Here is a 17,565-nt window from a genome sequence, read left to right as displayed (position 1 = left end):
TGGTATGGGTTACACCAGACTTGTTTGGTACATACGAAGGAGTGAGGAGTCCAATTTAGATTGTTTCGATAAACTTCGTCAAACTTTATAAATTTTGACTTAGGCCAAGTCTAATATGCAACAGTAATAAAAATAGAATGGGTATATGCTAAAGGGAAGCCAAACAATTACATGCAACTCCCTTTATTAGACCAACTCCAATAGCTTCCTTAAGAAACTTCTCGCAAAATTGGTTTGTTGGGATGCCCGTAAAATTTAGGGGAAGTTGTCCGAGAGCAACTTTTGTCCCGTAAACTTCTTCCCCTATTTCCATTTTTTTTAATTGAAAAATAGATAATGGCGTAGGACCCGCCAGTTAGTGACAACGTGATGCCGCCGGCAAGGGGCGGTTGTTGGGAATCATAGTAGAAAAAAAATCATCTTATACAAAACTAAAGCAATATCACTATAGAGGCGTGCATACAAGGTTAGATCTGATCTTACCAACAACGAGTTGCAGCGGAAGAAGAGTTGGTGAAGAACGTTCTTAAAGTCCCTCGAACAAGAATCAAACGCACGATCCCTCTACTTATTGCAGCAGAGCTTCGCTGTCCAAAGCTAAGAACCAGTGAGAAAACTAGAGGGAGAAGTAGCCTAACGTCGTCGACGTCTAGATCAACTAGACGTGAGAGAGAAACTGGGTGCAGGGCAGCAACCGGGCAACCTCCAAGGGTTTTGGTGTGCTCTATGGGTTGTCCCTACCCCTGTATGTATATGTTGAAGCCCGGGGTCACAATTTAGGGAGGGGGCCTCCCCAAAGTCGGTTTGGATCACGAGGAAGAATATGTTTCCATAAATGTCACGCACTCTGGCGTCTGGCCCAGAGGTAGCCCCTGCCCCCAAGCAATCCCTTGGTGCACCGACTTAAGTCCTCATGGACCTTACTCCCTTGGCCTAGTCAAGGTGTTATCACGCTGATACGTTTATTTTGCATCATACTTTTATATCGATATTTATTGCATCATGGGTTGTTATTACACATTATGTCACTATACTTATGCCTATTCTCTCCTATTTTACAAGGTTTACATAAAGAGGGAGAATGCCGGCAGCTGGAATTCTGGGCTGGAAAAGAAGCAAATATTAGAGACCTATTCTGCACAACTCCAAAAGTTCTGAAACTCCACGGAAGTTATTTTTGGAAATAATAAAAAATATTGAGCGGAAGAAATACCAGAGGGGGGCACCCACCAGGCACGAGGGTGGGGGGCGCGCCCTACCCCCCTGGGCGCGCCCCCTGCCTCGTGAGCCCCCTGGCGGCCCTCCGGTGGCCATCTTCTGCTATATGAAGTCTTTCGTCCGAAGAAAAATCAGAAGCAAGCTTTCGGGACGAGACTCCGCCGCCACAAGGCGGAACCAATCTAGGGCTCTGGCGGAGCTGTTCTGCCGGGGACACTTCCCTCCGGGAGAGGGAAATCATCGCCATCGTCATCACCAACGCTCCTCTCATTGGGAGGGGGCCAATCTCCATCAACATCTTCACCAGCACCATCTCCTCTCAAACCCTAGTTCATCTCTTGTATCTAATTCTTGTCTCTAAGTCTGGGATTGGTACCTGTAGGTTGCTAGTAGTGTTGATTACTCCTTGTAGTTGATGCTAGTTGGTTTATTTGGTGGAAGATCATATGTTCAGATCCATTATGCATATTAATACTCCTCTGATTATGAACATGAATATGCTTTGTGAGTAGTTACGTTTGTTCCTGAGGACATGGGAGAAGTCTTGCTATTAGTAGTCATGTGAATTTGGTATTCGTTCGATATTTTGATGAGATGTATGTTGTCTCTCCTCTAGTGGTGTCATGTGAACGTCGACTACATGACACTTCACCATTATTTGGGCCTAGAGAAAGGCATTGGGAAGTAATAAGTAGATGATGGGTTGCTAGAGTGACAAAAGCTTAAACCCTAGTTTATGCGTTGCTTCGTAAGGGGCTGATTTGGATCCATATGTTTCATGCTATGGTTAGGTTTACCTTAATACTTATTTTGTGATTGCGGATGCTTGCAATAGGGGTTAATCATAAGTGGGATTCTTGTTCAATTAAGAACAGCACCCAAGCACCGGTCCACCCACATATCAAATTATCAAAGTACCGAATGTGAATCATATGAACGTGATGAGAACTAGCTTGACGATAATTCCCATGTGTTCTCGGGAGCGCTTTTCTCTATATAAGAGTTTGTCCAGGCTTGTCCTTTGCTACAAAAAGGATTGGGCCACCTTGCTGCACTTTATTTACTTTTGTTACTTGTTGCTCGTTACAAATTATATTATCACAAAACGATCTGCTACCTATAATTTCAGTGCTTGCAGAGAATACCTTGCTGAAAACCGCTTATCATTTCCTTCTGCTCCTCGTTGGGTTTGACATTTTTACTTATCGAAAGGACTACGATAGATCCCCTATACTTGTGGGTCATCAAGACTCTTTTCTGGCGCCGTTGCCGGGGAGTGAAGCGCCTTTGGTAGGTGGAATTTGGTAAGGAAAATTTTATATAGTGTGCTGAAATTTACTGTCACTTGTTACTATGGAAAGTAATCCTATGAGGGGCTTGTTCGGGGTATCTTCACCCCGACCAGTAGAGCAAAGAGTTGCTCCTCAACCTACTGAAAATGAAAATGTCTACTTTGAAATTCCTTCGGGTATGATAGAAAAACTGCTAGCTAATTCTTTTGCAGGAGACGGAACATTACATCCTGATGAGCACCTAATCTATGTGGATGAAGTTTGTGGATTATTTAAGCTTGCAGGTCTGCCCGATGATGTTATCAAGAAGAAGGTCTTCCCTTTTATCTTTGAAGGGAGATGCATTGACATGGTATAGGCTATGTGATGATATGGGATCATGGAACTACAAGCGATTGAAATTGGAATTTCATCAGAAGTTTTATCCTATGCATCTTGTTCATCGTGATCGTAATTATATATATAATTTTTGGCCTCACGAAGGAGAAAGCATCGCTCAAGCTTGGGGGAGGCTTAAGTCAATGTTATATTCATGCCCCAATCATGAGCTCTCAAGAGAAATGATTATTCAAATTTTTTATGCTCGGCTTTCTGACAACAATCGCACCATGCTCGATACTTCTTATACTGGTTCTTTTATGATGAAGACTATTGAATTCAAATGGGATTTATTGGAGAGAATTAAACGCAACTCTGAATATTGGGACCTCGACGAAGGTAAGGAGTCAGGTATAACACCTAAGTTTGATTGTGTTAAATCTTTTATGGATACCGAAGTTTTCCGTAAATTTAGCACTAAATATGGACTTGACTCTGAGATAGTAGCTTCTTTCTGTGAATCTTTTGCTGCTCATGTTGATCTCCCTAAGGAGAAGTGGTTTAAATATCATCCTCCCATAGAGGTAAAAGTAGTTGCACCTATTAAAGTTGAAGAAAAAACTATCACTTATAATGATCCTATTGTTTCTACTGCTTATGTTGAGAAACCACCTTTCCCTATTAGGATAAAGGATCATGCTAAAGCTTTAACTGTGGTTCGTAAAAGTAATATTAGAACTTATACACCTCCTAAGCAAGTTAAAGTTGAACCTAATATTGCTATTGTTAAAGATCTCTTGGCTGATAATATTGATGGACATGTTATTTACTTCTGCAATGAAACTGCTAGAATTGCTAAACCTAGTGCTAAAGATAAACATAGACCTGTGGTAGGCATGCCTGTTATTTCTGTTAAAATAGGAGATCATTGTTATCATGGATTATGTGACATGGGTGCTAGTGCTAGTGCAATACCTCATTCCTTATACAAAGAAATTATGCATGACATTGCACCCGCTGAGTTAGAAGAAATTGATGTCACTATTAAGCTTGCCAATAGAGATACTATTTCACCAATTAGGATTGTTAGAGATGTTGAAGTCTTGTGTGGGAAAACTAAATATCCTGCTGATTTTCTTGTTCTTGGTTCCCCACAAGATAGCTTTTGTCCCATTATATTTGGTAGACCCTTCTTGAACAATGTTAATGCTAAGATAGACTGCGAAAAGGATGTTGTCACTATTGGTCTAGGTGATATGACTCATGAATTTAATTTTTCTAAATTTCGTAGACAACACCGTGAAGAGGAATTGCCTAGTAAGGATGAAATTATTGGTCTTGCTTCTATTGCTGTGCCTCCTAGTGACCCTTTAGAACAATATTTGCTAAACCATGAAAATGATATATTTATGAATGAAAGAAGGGAAATAGATGAAGTATTCTTTAAACAGGGACCTATTCTGAAACACAACTTGCCTGTTGAAATCCTAGGGGGTCCTCCTCCACCCAAGGGTGATCCCGTGTTTGAGCTTAAACCATTGCCTGATACTCTTAAATCTGCTTATCTTGATGAAAAGAAGATATATCCTGTTATTATTAGTGCTAACCTTTCAGAGAAGGAGGAAGAAAAATTATTGAAAACTCTGAAGAAGCACCGTGCTGCTATTGGGTATACTCTTGATGATCTAAAGGGCATTAGTCCCACTCTATGTCAACATAAAATAAATTTGGAGAAAGATGCCAAACCAGTTATTGATCATCAACGGCGGCTGAATCCTAAGATGAAAGAAGTGGTAAGAAAGGAGATACTAAAGCTCCTCGAGGCAGGTATAATTTATCCCGTTGCTGATAGTCAGTGGGTAAGTCCTGTCCATTGTGTCCCTAAGAAGGGAGGTATTACTGTCGTTCCAAATGATAAAGATGAATTGATTCCGCAAAGAATTATTACAGGTTATAGGATGGTAATTGATTTCCGCAAATTAAATAAAGCTACTAAAAAAGATCATTACCCCTTACCTTTTATTGATCAATGCTAGAAAGATTATCCAAACATACACATTTTTGCTTTCTAGATGGTTATTCTGGTTTCTCTCAAATACCTGTGTCAGCTGATGATCAATCAAAGACCACGTTTACTTGCCCTTTCGGTACTTTTGCCTATAGACGTATGCCTTTTGGTTTATGTAATGCACCTGCTACCTTTCAAAGATGCATGATGGCTATATTCTCTGATTTTTGTGAAAAGATTTGTGAGGTTTTCATGGACGATTTCTCCGTCTATGGATCCTCTTTTGATGATTGCTTAAGCAACCATGATCGAGTTTTGCAGAGATGTGAAGAAACTAACCTTGTCTTGAATTGGGAAAAGTGCCACTTTATGGTTAATGAAGGTATTGTCTTGGGGCATAAAATTTCTGAAAGAGGCATTGAAGTTGATAAAGCTAAAGTTGATGCTATTGAAAAGATGCCGTGTCTCAAGGACATCAAAGGTATAAGAAGTTTTCTCGGTCATGCCGGTTTTTATAGGAGGTTCATTAAGGACTTCTCAAAAATTTCTCGTCCTCTGACTAATCTATTACAAAAAGATATACCTTTTGTCTTTGATGATGATTGTGTAGAAGCATTCGAAACACTTAAGAAAGCATTGATTTCTGCACCTATTGTTCAGCCACCTGATTGGAATTTACCCTTTGAAATTATGTGTGATGCTAGTGATTATGCTGTAGGTGTTGTTCTAGGGCAAAGAGTTGATAAGAAATTAAATGTTATTCAATATGCTAGTAAAACTCTAGACAGTGCTCAGAGAAATTATGCTACTACTGAAAAAGAATTCTTAGCAGTTGTATTTGTATGATAAGTTCAGACCTTATATTGTTGATTCTAAAGTAACTATTCACACCGATCATACTGCTATTAAATACCTTATGGAAAAGAAAGATGCTAAACCTAGACTTATTAGATGGGTTCTCTTGCTACAAGAATTTGATTTGCATATTATTGATAGAAAGGGAGCTGAGAACCCCGTTGCAGACAACTTGTCTAGGTTAGAAAATGTTCTTGATGACCCACTACCTATTGATGATAGCTTTCCTGATGAACAATTAAATGTCATAAATGCTTCTCGTACTACTCCATGGTATACTGATTATGTTAATTACATTGTTGCTAAATTTATACCACCTAGTTTCACATACCAGCAAAAGAAAAAGTTTTTCTATGATTTGAGGCATTACTTTTGGGATGACCCACATCTTTATAAAGAAGGAGTAGATGGTGTTATTAGGCGTTGTGTACCAAAGCATGAACAGGAACAGATCCTACGCAAGTGTCACTCCGAGGCTTATGGAGGGCACCATGCTGGAGATAGAACTGCGCATAAGGTATTGCAATCCGGTTTTTTATTGGCCTACTCTCTTCAAGGATGCCCGTAAGTTTGTCTTATCTTGTGATGAATGTCAAAGAATTGGTAATATTAGTAGACGTCAGGAAATGCCTATGAATTATTCACTTGTTATTGAACCATTTGATGTTTGGGGCTTTGATTATATGGGACCGTTTCCTGCCTCTAATGGATATACACATATTTTAGTTGCTGTTGATTACGTTACTAAGTGGGTAGAAGCTATTCCAACTAGTAGTGCTGATCATAATACCTCTATTAAGATGCTTAAAGAAGTTATTTTTCCGAGGTTTGGAGTCCCTAGATATTTAATGACCGATGGTGGTTCACATTTTATTCATGGTGCTTTTCGTAAAATGCTTGCCAAGTATGATGTTAATCATAGAATTGCATCTCCTTATCACCCACAGTCTAGTGGTCAGGTAGAATTGAGTAATAGAGAACTCAAATTAATTTTGCAAAAGATTGTTAATAGATCTAGAAAGAATTGGTCCAAGAAACTTGATGATGCATTATGGGCCTATAGAACTGCATATAAAAATCCTATGGGTATGTCTCCGTATAAAATGCTTTATGGAAAAGCATGTCACTTACCCCTCGAACTAGAACATAAGGCATATTGGGCTATTAAAGAGCTCAATTATGACTTCAAACTTGCCGGTGAGAAGAGGTTATTTGACATTAGCTCACTTGATGAATGGAGAACCCAAGCCTATGAGAATGCCAAGTTGTTTAAAGAAAAGGTTAAAACATGGCATGACAAAAGAATACAAAAGCGCGAGTTTAATGTAGGTGATTATGTATTATTATACAACTCTCGTTTGAGACTTTTTGCAGGAAAACTTCTCTCTAAATGGGAAGGTCCTTACGTTATCGAGGAGGTCTATCGTTCCGGTGCAATAAAAATCAACAACTTCGAAGGCACGAATCCGAAGGTGGTGAACGGTCAAAGAATCAAATATTATATCTCAGGTAACCCTATAAATGTTGAAACCAATGTTATTGAAACCGTAACCCTGGAGGAATACATAAGGGACACTTTCCAGAACGTTTCAGACTCCGAAAAGGAATAGGTATGTGGTACGGTAAGTAAACCGACTCCAAAACACTTCTAATGGCAATTTTTCTCCGTTTTAAAATATTTAGAAAATAGAAAAATAAGAAGCAGTCCGGGAAGGACACCAGGGATCCACGAGGGTGGAGGGCGCGCCCTACCCCCTGGGCGCGCCCCCTGCCTCGTGGGCACCTCATGCGCTCTCCGGTCTCCGTTTTCTTGCACGATATGTATTTTGGTCGGTAAAAATTCATTATATAATCTCCCGGAGGTTTTGACCACCGTATCACGCAAATATCCTTTGTTTTCATTTCGAGCTGTTTTTTTGACAGATCTAGATCATCATGACGTCTTCAAGCACCCCCAAGGACAAGTTCTTCGAGAAGGTCATCAACCCTTACCTCGCGGAGGTGCTGCGACACCCTCAACCATTGAGATGCATGATGGGTTGCTGCACATCCGCGATGTTGAGGGACCGAAGGGGACCGGAAGCGTGGAGACGAGGCTCGAAGCGATGGAGCAACAAGTTTTCAAGTGCCAGGGGATGATGGAATGTGGACTCAACTCCAACCACACGATGATCGCGGAGTTCACCAACAACCACAAGCTGGATGCCAAGAACATTGGGGATACCATCTTCAAGCTTCACGAGAAGATCGAGCACCTCCAAGCCCAAATCTATGACCTGCAAAACCAAAACTGTGAGTATGAATATAGATTCAAGAGGATGAGTTTGGCTGCAGATTTGAGGATCCCAGAGACTCGATCATCCTTCTATGATGGTGAGCCTATGCCTTGGAAGATGGACGACAAGCCCACATCATCAACAACTCCACCACCTTCTTCACCAGCAAAGGAGACATAATCACATGGGTATGGGCACTCCCCTTGGCAGCTGCCAAGCTTGGGGGAGGTGCCCCGGTATCGTATCCCCATCACACTCCTATCTTTACCGTTTTTCTTAGTTCGATCCTTTTAGTAATATCTTGATCTAGTAGAATAAAGTTTTGGTACGACTTAGTTTTGAGTTTTGCTTTATGATCCCTTTATGTAATCGAGTCCGTGAGCTATATAATAAAGATTAGTATTGAGTCAAGGGCTTGATTATTTTGCTATGATCTTGGGGGAATAAAGAAAAGAAAAGAATAAAAAGAAATAAAGAGATCATATTGATCTTATGAAGAGTAATGGCTTCACATAGAAAGAGTATGATGATTAAAAATAGTTGAGAGTTGACAAACATAGCTTTGGTCATCGTTGCAATTAATAGGAAGTAATAAAGAAAGAGAGGCTTCACATATAAATATACTATCTTGGACATCTTTTATGATTGTGAGCACTCATTAAAATATGACATGCTAAAGAGTTGATGTTGGACAAGGAAGACAACGTAATGGGTTATGTTTTCTTATATCTGAGATAAAGTATATTGTCATGGATCATCCAACATGTTGAGCTTGCCTTTCCCCCTCATGCTAGCCAAATTCTTTGCACCAAGTAGAGATACTACTTGTGCTTCCAAATATCCTTAAACCTAGTCTTGCCATGAGAGTCCACCATATCTACCTATGGATTGAGTAAGATCCTTCAAGTAAGTTGTCATTGGTGCAAGCAATAAAAATTGCTCTTTAAATATGTATGACTTATTAGTGTGAGAGAAAATAAGCTTTATACGATCTTGTGATGTGAAAGAAATAAAAGCGACGGACTGCATAATAAAGATCCATATCACAAGTGGCAATATAAAGTGACATTCTTTCGCATTAAGATTTCGTGCATCCAACCCTGAAAGCGCATGACAACCTCTGCTTCCCTCTGCGAAGGGCCTATCTTTTACTATTATCTTCTACCTTATGCAAGAGTCGTGGTGATCTTCACCTTTCCTTTTTACATTTTATCCTTTGGCAAGCACAGTGTGTTGGGAAGATCCTGATATATATATATATATATATATATATATATATATATATATATATATATATATATATATATATATATATATATCTAATTGGATGTAAGTTAGCATGAACTATTATTGTTGACATTACCCTTGAGGTAAAGGTTGGGAGGCGAAACTATAAGCCCCTATCTTTCTCTGTGTCCGATTAAAACTCCGTAACCATAGTATTGCGTGAGTGTTAGCAATTGTGAAAGACTAAATGATAGTTGAGTATGTGAACTTGCTGAAAAGCTCTTACATAGACTCTTTCCGATGTTATGATAAATTGCAATTGCTTCAATGACTGAGATTATAGTTTGTTAGTTCTCAATAAAGTTTCTGATTCATACTTGACATTGTGGATAGATTATTACTCGAGCATAACAAATCATATGACAATATATATATATATATATATATATATATATATATATATATGTTGGGGAACGTAGTAATTTCAAAAAAAAATCCTACACACACGCAAGATCATGGTGATGCATATCAATGAGAGGGGAGAGTGTTGTCCACGTACCCTCGTAGACCGACAGCGGAAGCGTTATCACAATGCGGTTGATGTAGTCGTACGTCTTCACGATCCGACCGATCAAGTACCGAACGTACGGCACCTCCGAGTTCTACACACGTTCAGCTCGATGACGTCCCTCGAACTCCGATCCAGCCGAGTGTTGAGGGAGAGTTTCGTCAGCACGACGGCGTGGTGACGATGATGATGTTCCACCGACGCAGGGCTTCGCCTAAGCTCCGCAACGGTATTATCGAGGTGTAATTTGGTGGAGGGGGCACCGCACACGGCTAAGAGATCTCAAGGATCAATTGTTGTGTCTCTGGGGTGCCCCCCTGCCCCCGTATATAAAGGAGCAAGGGAGGAGGAGGCCGGCCCTAGGAGGGGGCGCACCAAGTGTGGAGTCCTATTAGGACTCCCTAGTCCTAGTAGGATTCCACCTCCCATATGGAATAGGAAAAGAGGAAGGGAAAAAGAGAAGGAAGGAAGGGGGCGCCCCCCTTCCCTAGTCCAATTCGGACCAGACCAAGGGGAGGGGTGCGGCCACCCTTGAGGCCCTTTTCCTTCTTTCCCGTATGGCCCAATAAGGCCCAATACGTATTCCCGTAACTCTCTGGTATTCCGAAAAATACCCGAATCACTCAGAACCTTTCCGAAGTCCGAATATAGTCGTCCAATATATCGATCTTTACGTCTCGGCCATTTTGAGACTCCTCGTCATGTCCCCGATCTCATCCGGGACTCCGAACTCCTTCGGTACATCAAAACTCAATAATACTGTCATCATAACGTTAAGCGTGCGGACCCTACGGGTTCGAGAACTATGTAGACATGACCGAGACACATCTCCGGTCAATAACCAATAGCGGGACCTGGATGCCCATATTGGCTCCCACATATTCTACGAAGATCTTTATCGGTCAGACCGCATAACAACATACGTTGTTCCCTTTGTCACCGGTATGTTACTTGCCCGAGATTTGATCGTCGGTATCTCGATACCTAGTTCAATCTCGTTACCGGCAAGTCTCTTTACTCGTTCCGTAAAACATCATCCCGCAACTAACTCATTAGTCACAATGCTTGCAAGGCTTATAGTGATGTGCATTACCGAGTGGGCCCAGAGATACCTCTCCGACAATTGGAGTGACAAATCCTAATCTCGAAATACGCCAACCCAACAAGTACCTTTGGAGACACCTGTAGAGCACCTTTATAATCACCCATTTACGTTGTGACATTTGGTAGCACACAAAGTGTTCCTCCGGTAAACGGGAGTTGCATAATCTCATAGTCAGAGGAACATGTATAAGTCATGAAGAAAGCAATAGCAACATACTAAACGATCGGGTGCTAAGCTAACGGAATGGGTCAACTCAATCACATCATTCTCCTAATGAGGTGATCTCGTTAATCAAATGACAACTCATGTCTATGGCTAGGAAACATAACCATCTTTGATTAACGAGCTAGTCAAGTAGAGGCATACTAGTGACACTCTGTTTGTCTATGTATTCACACATGTATTATGTTTCCGGTTAATACAATTCTAGCATGAATAATAAACATTTATCATGATATAAGGAAATATATAATACTTTATTATTGCCTCTAGGGCATATTTCCTTCAGTTTCCCACTTGCACTAGAGTCAATAATCTAGTTCACATCGCCATGTGATTTAACATCAATAACTCACATCACCATGTGATTAACACCCATAGTTCACATCTCTATGTGACCAACACTCAAAGGGTTTACTAGAGTCAGTAATCTAGTTCACATCGCTATGTGATTAACACCCAAAGAGTACTAAGGTGTGATCATGTTTTGATTGTGAGATAATTTTAGTCAACGGGTCTGTCACATTCAGATCCGTAAGTATTTTGCAAATTTCTATGTTTACAATGCTCTGCACGGAGCTACTCTTATCTAATTGCTCCCACTTTCAATATGTATCTAGACCGAGACTTAGAGTCATCTAGATTAGTGTCAAAACTTGCATCGACGTAACCCTTTACGACGAACCTTTTGTCACTTACATAATCGAGAAACATATCCTTATTCCACTAAGGATAATTTTGACCGCTGTCCAGTGATCTACTCCTAGATCACTATTGTACTCCCTTGCCAAAATCAGTGTAGGGTATACAATAGATCTGGTACACAGCATGGCATACTTTATAGAACCTATGGCCAAGGCATAGGGAATGACTTTCATTCTTTTTCTATCTTCTGTCGTGGTCGGGTTTTGAGTCTTACTCAATTTCACACCTTGTAATATAGGCAAGAAACTCTTTCTTTGACTGTTCCATTTTGAACTACTTCAAATCTTATTAAGGTATGTACTCATTGAAAAAACTTATCAAGCGTCTTGATCTATCTCTATAGATCTTGATGCTCAATATGTAAGCAGCTTCACCGAGGTCTTTCTTTGAAAAAATTCCTTTCAAACACTCCTTTATGCTTTGCAGAATAATTCTACATTATTTACGATCAACAATATGTCATTCACATATACTTATCAGAAATGCTGTAGTGCTCCCACTCACTTTCTTGTAAATACAGGCTTCATCGCAAGTCTGTATAAAACTATATCCTTTGATCAACTTATCAAAGCGTATATTCCAACTCTGAGATGCTTGCACCAGTCCATAGATGGATCGCTGGAGCTTGCATATTTTGTTAGCACTTTTAGGATTGACAAAACCTTCTGGTTGCATCATATACAACTCTTCTTTAATAAATCCATTAAGGAAGCAGTTTTGTTTATCCCTTTGCCAGATTTCATAAAATGCGGCAATTGCTAAGATGATTCGGACAGACTTAAGCATAGATACGAGTGAGAAACTCTCATCGTAGTCAACATCTTGAACTTGTCGAAAACCTTTTTGCGACAATTCTAGCTTTGTAGATAGTGATACTACTATCAGCGTCCGTCTTCCTCTTGAAGATCAATTTAATCTCAATGGCTCGCCGACCATTGGGCAAGTCAATCAAAGTCCATACTTTGTTCTCATACATGGATCCCATCTCAGATTTCATGGCCTCAAGCCATTTTGCGGAATCTGGGCTCACCATCGCTTCTTCATAGTTTGTAGGTTCGTCATGGTCAAATAACATGACCTCCAGAACAGGATTACCGTACCACTCTGGTGTGGATCTCACTCTGGTTTACCTACGAGTTTTGGTAGTAACTTGATCTGAAGTTACATGATCATCATCATTAACTTCCTCACTAATTGGTGTAGAAGTCACAGGAACAGATTTCTGTGATGAACTACTTTCCAATAAGGGAGCAGGTACAGTTACCTCATCAAGTTCTACTTTCCTCCCACTCACTTCTTTCGAGAGAAACTCCTTCTCTAGAAAGGATCCATTCTTAGCAACGAATGTCTTGCCTTCGGATCTGTGATAGAAGGTGTACCCAACTGTCTCCTTTGGGTATCCTATGAAGACACATTTCTCCGATTTGGGTTTGAGCTTATCAGGATGAAACTTTTTCACATAAGCATCGCAACCCCAAACTTTAAGAAACGACAACTTTGGTTTCTTGCCAAACCATAGTTCATAAGGCGTCGTCTCAACGGATTTTGATGGTGCCCTATTTAACGTGAATGTAGCTGTCTCTAATGCATAACCCCAAAACAATAGTGGTAAATTGGTAAGAGACATCATAGATTGCACTATATCCAATAAAGTACGGTTATGACGTTCGGACACACCATTACACTGTGGTGTTCCAGGTGGCGTGAGTAGTGAAACTATTTCACATTGTTTTAACTGAAGGCCAAACTCGTAACTCAAATATTTTACCTCTGCGATCATATCGTAGAAACTTTTATTTTCTTGTTACGATGATTCTCCACTTCACTCTGAAATTCTTTGAACTTTTCAAATGTTTCACACTTTGTGTTTCATCAAGTAGATATACCCATATCTGCTCAAATCATCTGTGAAGGTGAGAAAATAACGATATCCGCCACGAGCCTCAATATTCATCGGACCACATACATCTGTATGTATGATTTCCAACAAATATGTTGCTCTCTCCATAGTTCCGGAGAACGGCGTTTTAGTCATCTTGCCCATGAGGCACGGTTCGCAAGCATCAAGTGATTCATAATCAAGTGATTCCAAAATCCCATCAGTATGGAGTTTCTTCATGCGCTTTACACCAATATGACCTAAACGGCAGTGCCACAAATAAGTTGCACTATCATTATTAACTTTGCATCTTTTGGCTTCAATATTATGATTATGTGTATCACTACGATCGAGATCCAACAAACTATTTTCGTTGGTGTGTATGACCATAGAAGGTTTTTATTCATGTAAACAGAACAACAATTGTTCTCTAACTTAAATGAATAACCGAATTGCAAAAAACATGATCAAATCATATTCATGCTCAACGCAAACACCAAATAACACTTATTTAGTTTCAACACTAATCTCGAAAGTATAGGGAGTGTGCGATGATGATCATATCAATCTTGGAACTACTTCCAACATACATCCTCACCTCGCCTTTTACTAGTCTCTGTTTATTCTGCAACTCCCATTTCAAGTTACTACTCTTTAGCAACTGAACCAGTATCAAATACTGAGGGGTTGCTATAAACACTAGTAAGTACACATCAATAACATGTATATCCAATATACCTTTGTTCACTTTGCCATCTTTCTTATCCACCAAATACTTGGGGTAGTTCCCCTTCTAGTGACCAGTCCCTTTGCAGTAGAAGCACTTAGTCTCAGGCTTAGGTACAGACTTGGGCTTCTTCACTTGAGTAGCAACTTGCTTGTCGTTCTTTTGAAGTTCCCCTTCTTCCCTTTGCCCTTTTCTTGAAACTAGTGGTCTTGTCAACCATCAACACTTGAAGTGGTCTCGTCAACCATCAACACTTGATGTTTTTCTTGATTTCTACCTTCGTCGATTTCAGCATCACGAAGAGCTCGGGAATTACTTTCGTCATCCCTTGCATACTATAGTTCATCACGAAGTTCTACTAACTTGGTGATGGTGACTAGAGAATTCTGTCAATCACTATTTTATCTGGAAGATTAACTCCCACTTGATTCAAGCGATTGTAGTACCCAGACAATCTGAGCACATGCTCACTAGTTGAGCGATTCTCCTCCATCTTTTAGCTATAGAACTTGTTGGAGACTTCATATCTCTCAACTCGGGTATTTGCTTGAAATATTAACTTCAACTCCTGGAACATCTTATATGGTCCATGACGTTACAAACGTCTTTGAAGTCCCGATTCTAAGCCGTTAAGCATGGTGCACTAAACTATCAAGTAGTCATCATATTGAGCTAGCAAAACGTTCATAACGTCTGCATCTGCTCCTGCAATAGGTCTGTCACCTAGCGGTGCATCAAGGACATAATTTTTTCTGTGCAGCAATGAGTATAATCCTCAGATCACGGATCCAATCCGCATCTTTGCTACTAACATCTTTCAACATAATTTTTCTCTAGGAACATATCAAAATAAACAGGGAAGCAACAACGCGAGCTATTGATCTACAACATAATTTGCAAAATACTATCAGGACTAAGTTCATGATAAATTTAAGTTCAATTAATCATATTACTTAAGAACTCCCACTTAGATAGACATCTCTCTAATCATCTAAGTGATTACGTGATCCAAAGCAACTAAACCATGTCCGATTAACACGTGAGATGGAGTAGTTTCAATGGTGAACATCACTATGTTGATCATATCTACTATATGATTCACGCTCGACCTTTCGGTCTCTGTGTTCCGAGGCCATATCTGTATATGCTAGGCTCGTCAAGTTTAACCTGAGTATTCCGCGTGTGCAACTGTTTTGCACCCGTTGTATTTGAACGTAGAGCCTATCACACCCGATTAACACGTGGTGTCTCAGCACGAAGAACTTTTGCAACGGTGCATACTCAGGGAGAACACTTTTATCTTGAAATTTTAGTGAGGGATCATCTTATAATGCTACCGTCAATCAAAGCAAGATAAGATGCATAAAGGATTAACATCACATGCAATCAATATAAGTGATATGATATGGCCATCATCATCTTGTGCTTGTGATCTCCATCTCCGAAGCACCGTGCTTGTGATCTCCATCTCCGAAGCACCGTCATGATCACCATCGTCACCGGCGCGACACCTTGATCTCGATCGTAGCATCGTTGTCGTCTCGCCAACTTATTGCTTTTACGACTATCGCTACCGCTTAGTGATAAAGTAAAACTATTACATGGCGATTGCATCTCATACAATAAAGCGACAACCATATGGCTCCTGCCAGTTGCCTATAACTCGGTTACAAAACATGATCATCTCATACAACACATTATATCACATCATGTCTTGACCATATCACATCACAACATGCCCTGCAAAAACAAGTTAGACGTCCTCTACTTTGTTGTTGCAAGTTTTACGTGGCTGCTACGGGCTTAGCAAGAACCGTTTTTACCTACGCATCAAAACCACAACGATAGTTTGTCAAGTTGGTGTTGTTTTAACCTTCGCAAGGACCGGGCGTAGCCACACTCGGTTCAACTAAAGTGAGAGAGACAGACACCCGCCAGTCACCTTTAAGCAACGAGTGCTCCGAACGGTGAAACCAGTCTCGCGTAAGCGTACGCGTAATGTCGGTCCGGGCCGCTTCATCTCACAATACCGCTGAACCAAAGTATGACATGCTGGTAAGCAGTATGACTTATATCGCCCACAACTCACTTGTGTTCTACTCGTGCATAGCATCAACGCATGAAACCAGGCTCGGATGCCACTGTTGGGGAACGTAGTAATTTTAAAAAAATTCCTACGCACACGCAAGATCATGGTGATGCATAGCAACGAGAGGGGAGAGTGTTGTCCACGTACCCTCGTAGACCGACAGCGGAAGCGTTATCACAACGCGGTTGATGTAGTCGTACGTCTTCACGATCCGACCGATCAAGTACCGAACGCACGGCACCTCCGAGTTCTACACACGTTCAGCTCGATGACGTCCCTCGAACTCCGATCCAGCCGGGTGTTGAGGGAGAGTTTCGTCAGCACGACGGCGTGGTGACGATGATGATGTTCTACCGACGCAGGGCTTCGCCTAAGCTCCGCAATGATATTATCGAGGTGTAATTCGGTGGAGGGGGGCACCGCACACGGCTAAAAGATCTCAAGGATCAATTGTTGTGTCTCTGGGGTGCCCCCCTGCCCCCGTATATAAAGGAGCAAGGGAGGAGGAGGCCGGCCCTAGGAGGGGGCGCACCAAGTGTGGAGTCCTACTAGGACTCCCTAGTCCTAGTAGGATTCCACCTCCCATATGAAATAGGAAAAGAGGAAGGGAAAAAGAGAAGGAAGGAAGGGGGCGCCCCCCTTCCCTAGTCCAATTCGGACCAGACCAAGGGGAGGGGTGCGGCCACCCTTGAGGCCCGTTTTCTTCTTTCCCGTATGGCCCAATAAGGCCCAATACGTATTCCCGTAACTCTCCGGTACTCCGAAAAATACCCGAATCACTCGGAACCTTTCCGAAGTCCGAATATAGTCGTCCAATATATCGATCTTTACGTCTCAACCATTTCGAGACTCCTCGTCATGTCCCCGATCTCATCCGGGACTCCGAACTCCTTCGGTACATCAACATACATAAACTCATAATAAAACTGTCATCGTAACTTTAAGCGTGTGCACCCTACGGGTTCGAGAACTATGTAGACATGACCGAGACACGTCTCCGGTCAATAACCAATAGCGGGACCTGGATGCCCATATTGGCTCCCACATATTCTACGAAGATCTTTATCGGTCAGACCGCA

Source organism: Triticum aestivum, chromosome 7D (assembly GCF_018294505.1).
Source record: "Triticum aestivum cultivar Chinese Spring chromosome 7D, IWGSC CS RefSeq v2.1, whole genome shotgun sequence".
In the NCBI taxonomy this organism is placed as follows: domain Eukaryota; kingdom Viridiplantae; phylum Streptophyta; class Magnoliopsida; order Poales; family Poaceae; genus Triticum; species Triticum aestivum.
This window is presented reverse-complemented; position numbering follows the sequence as displayed.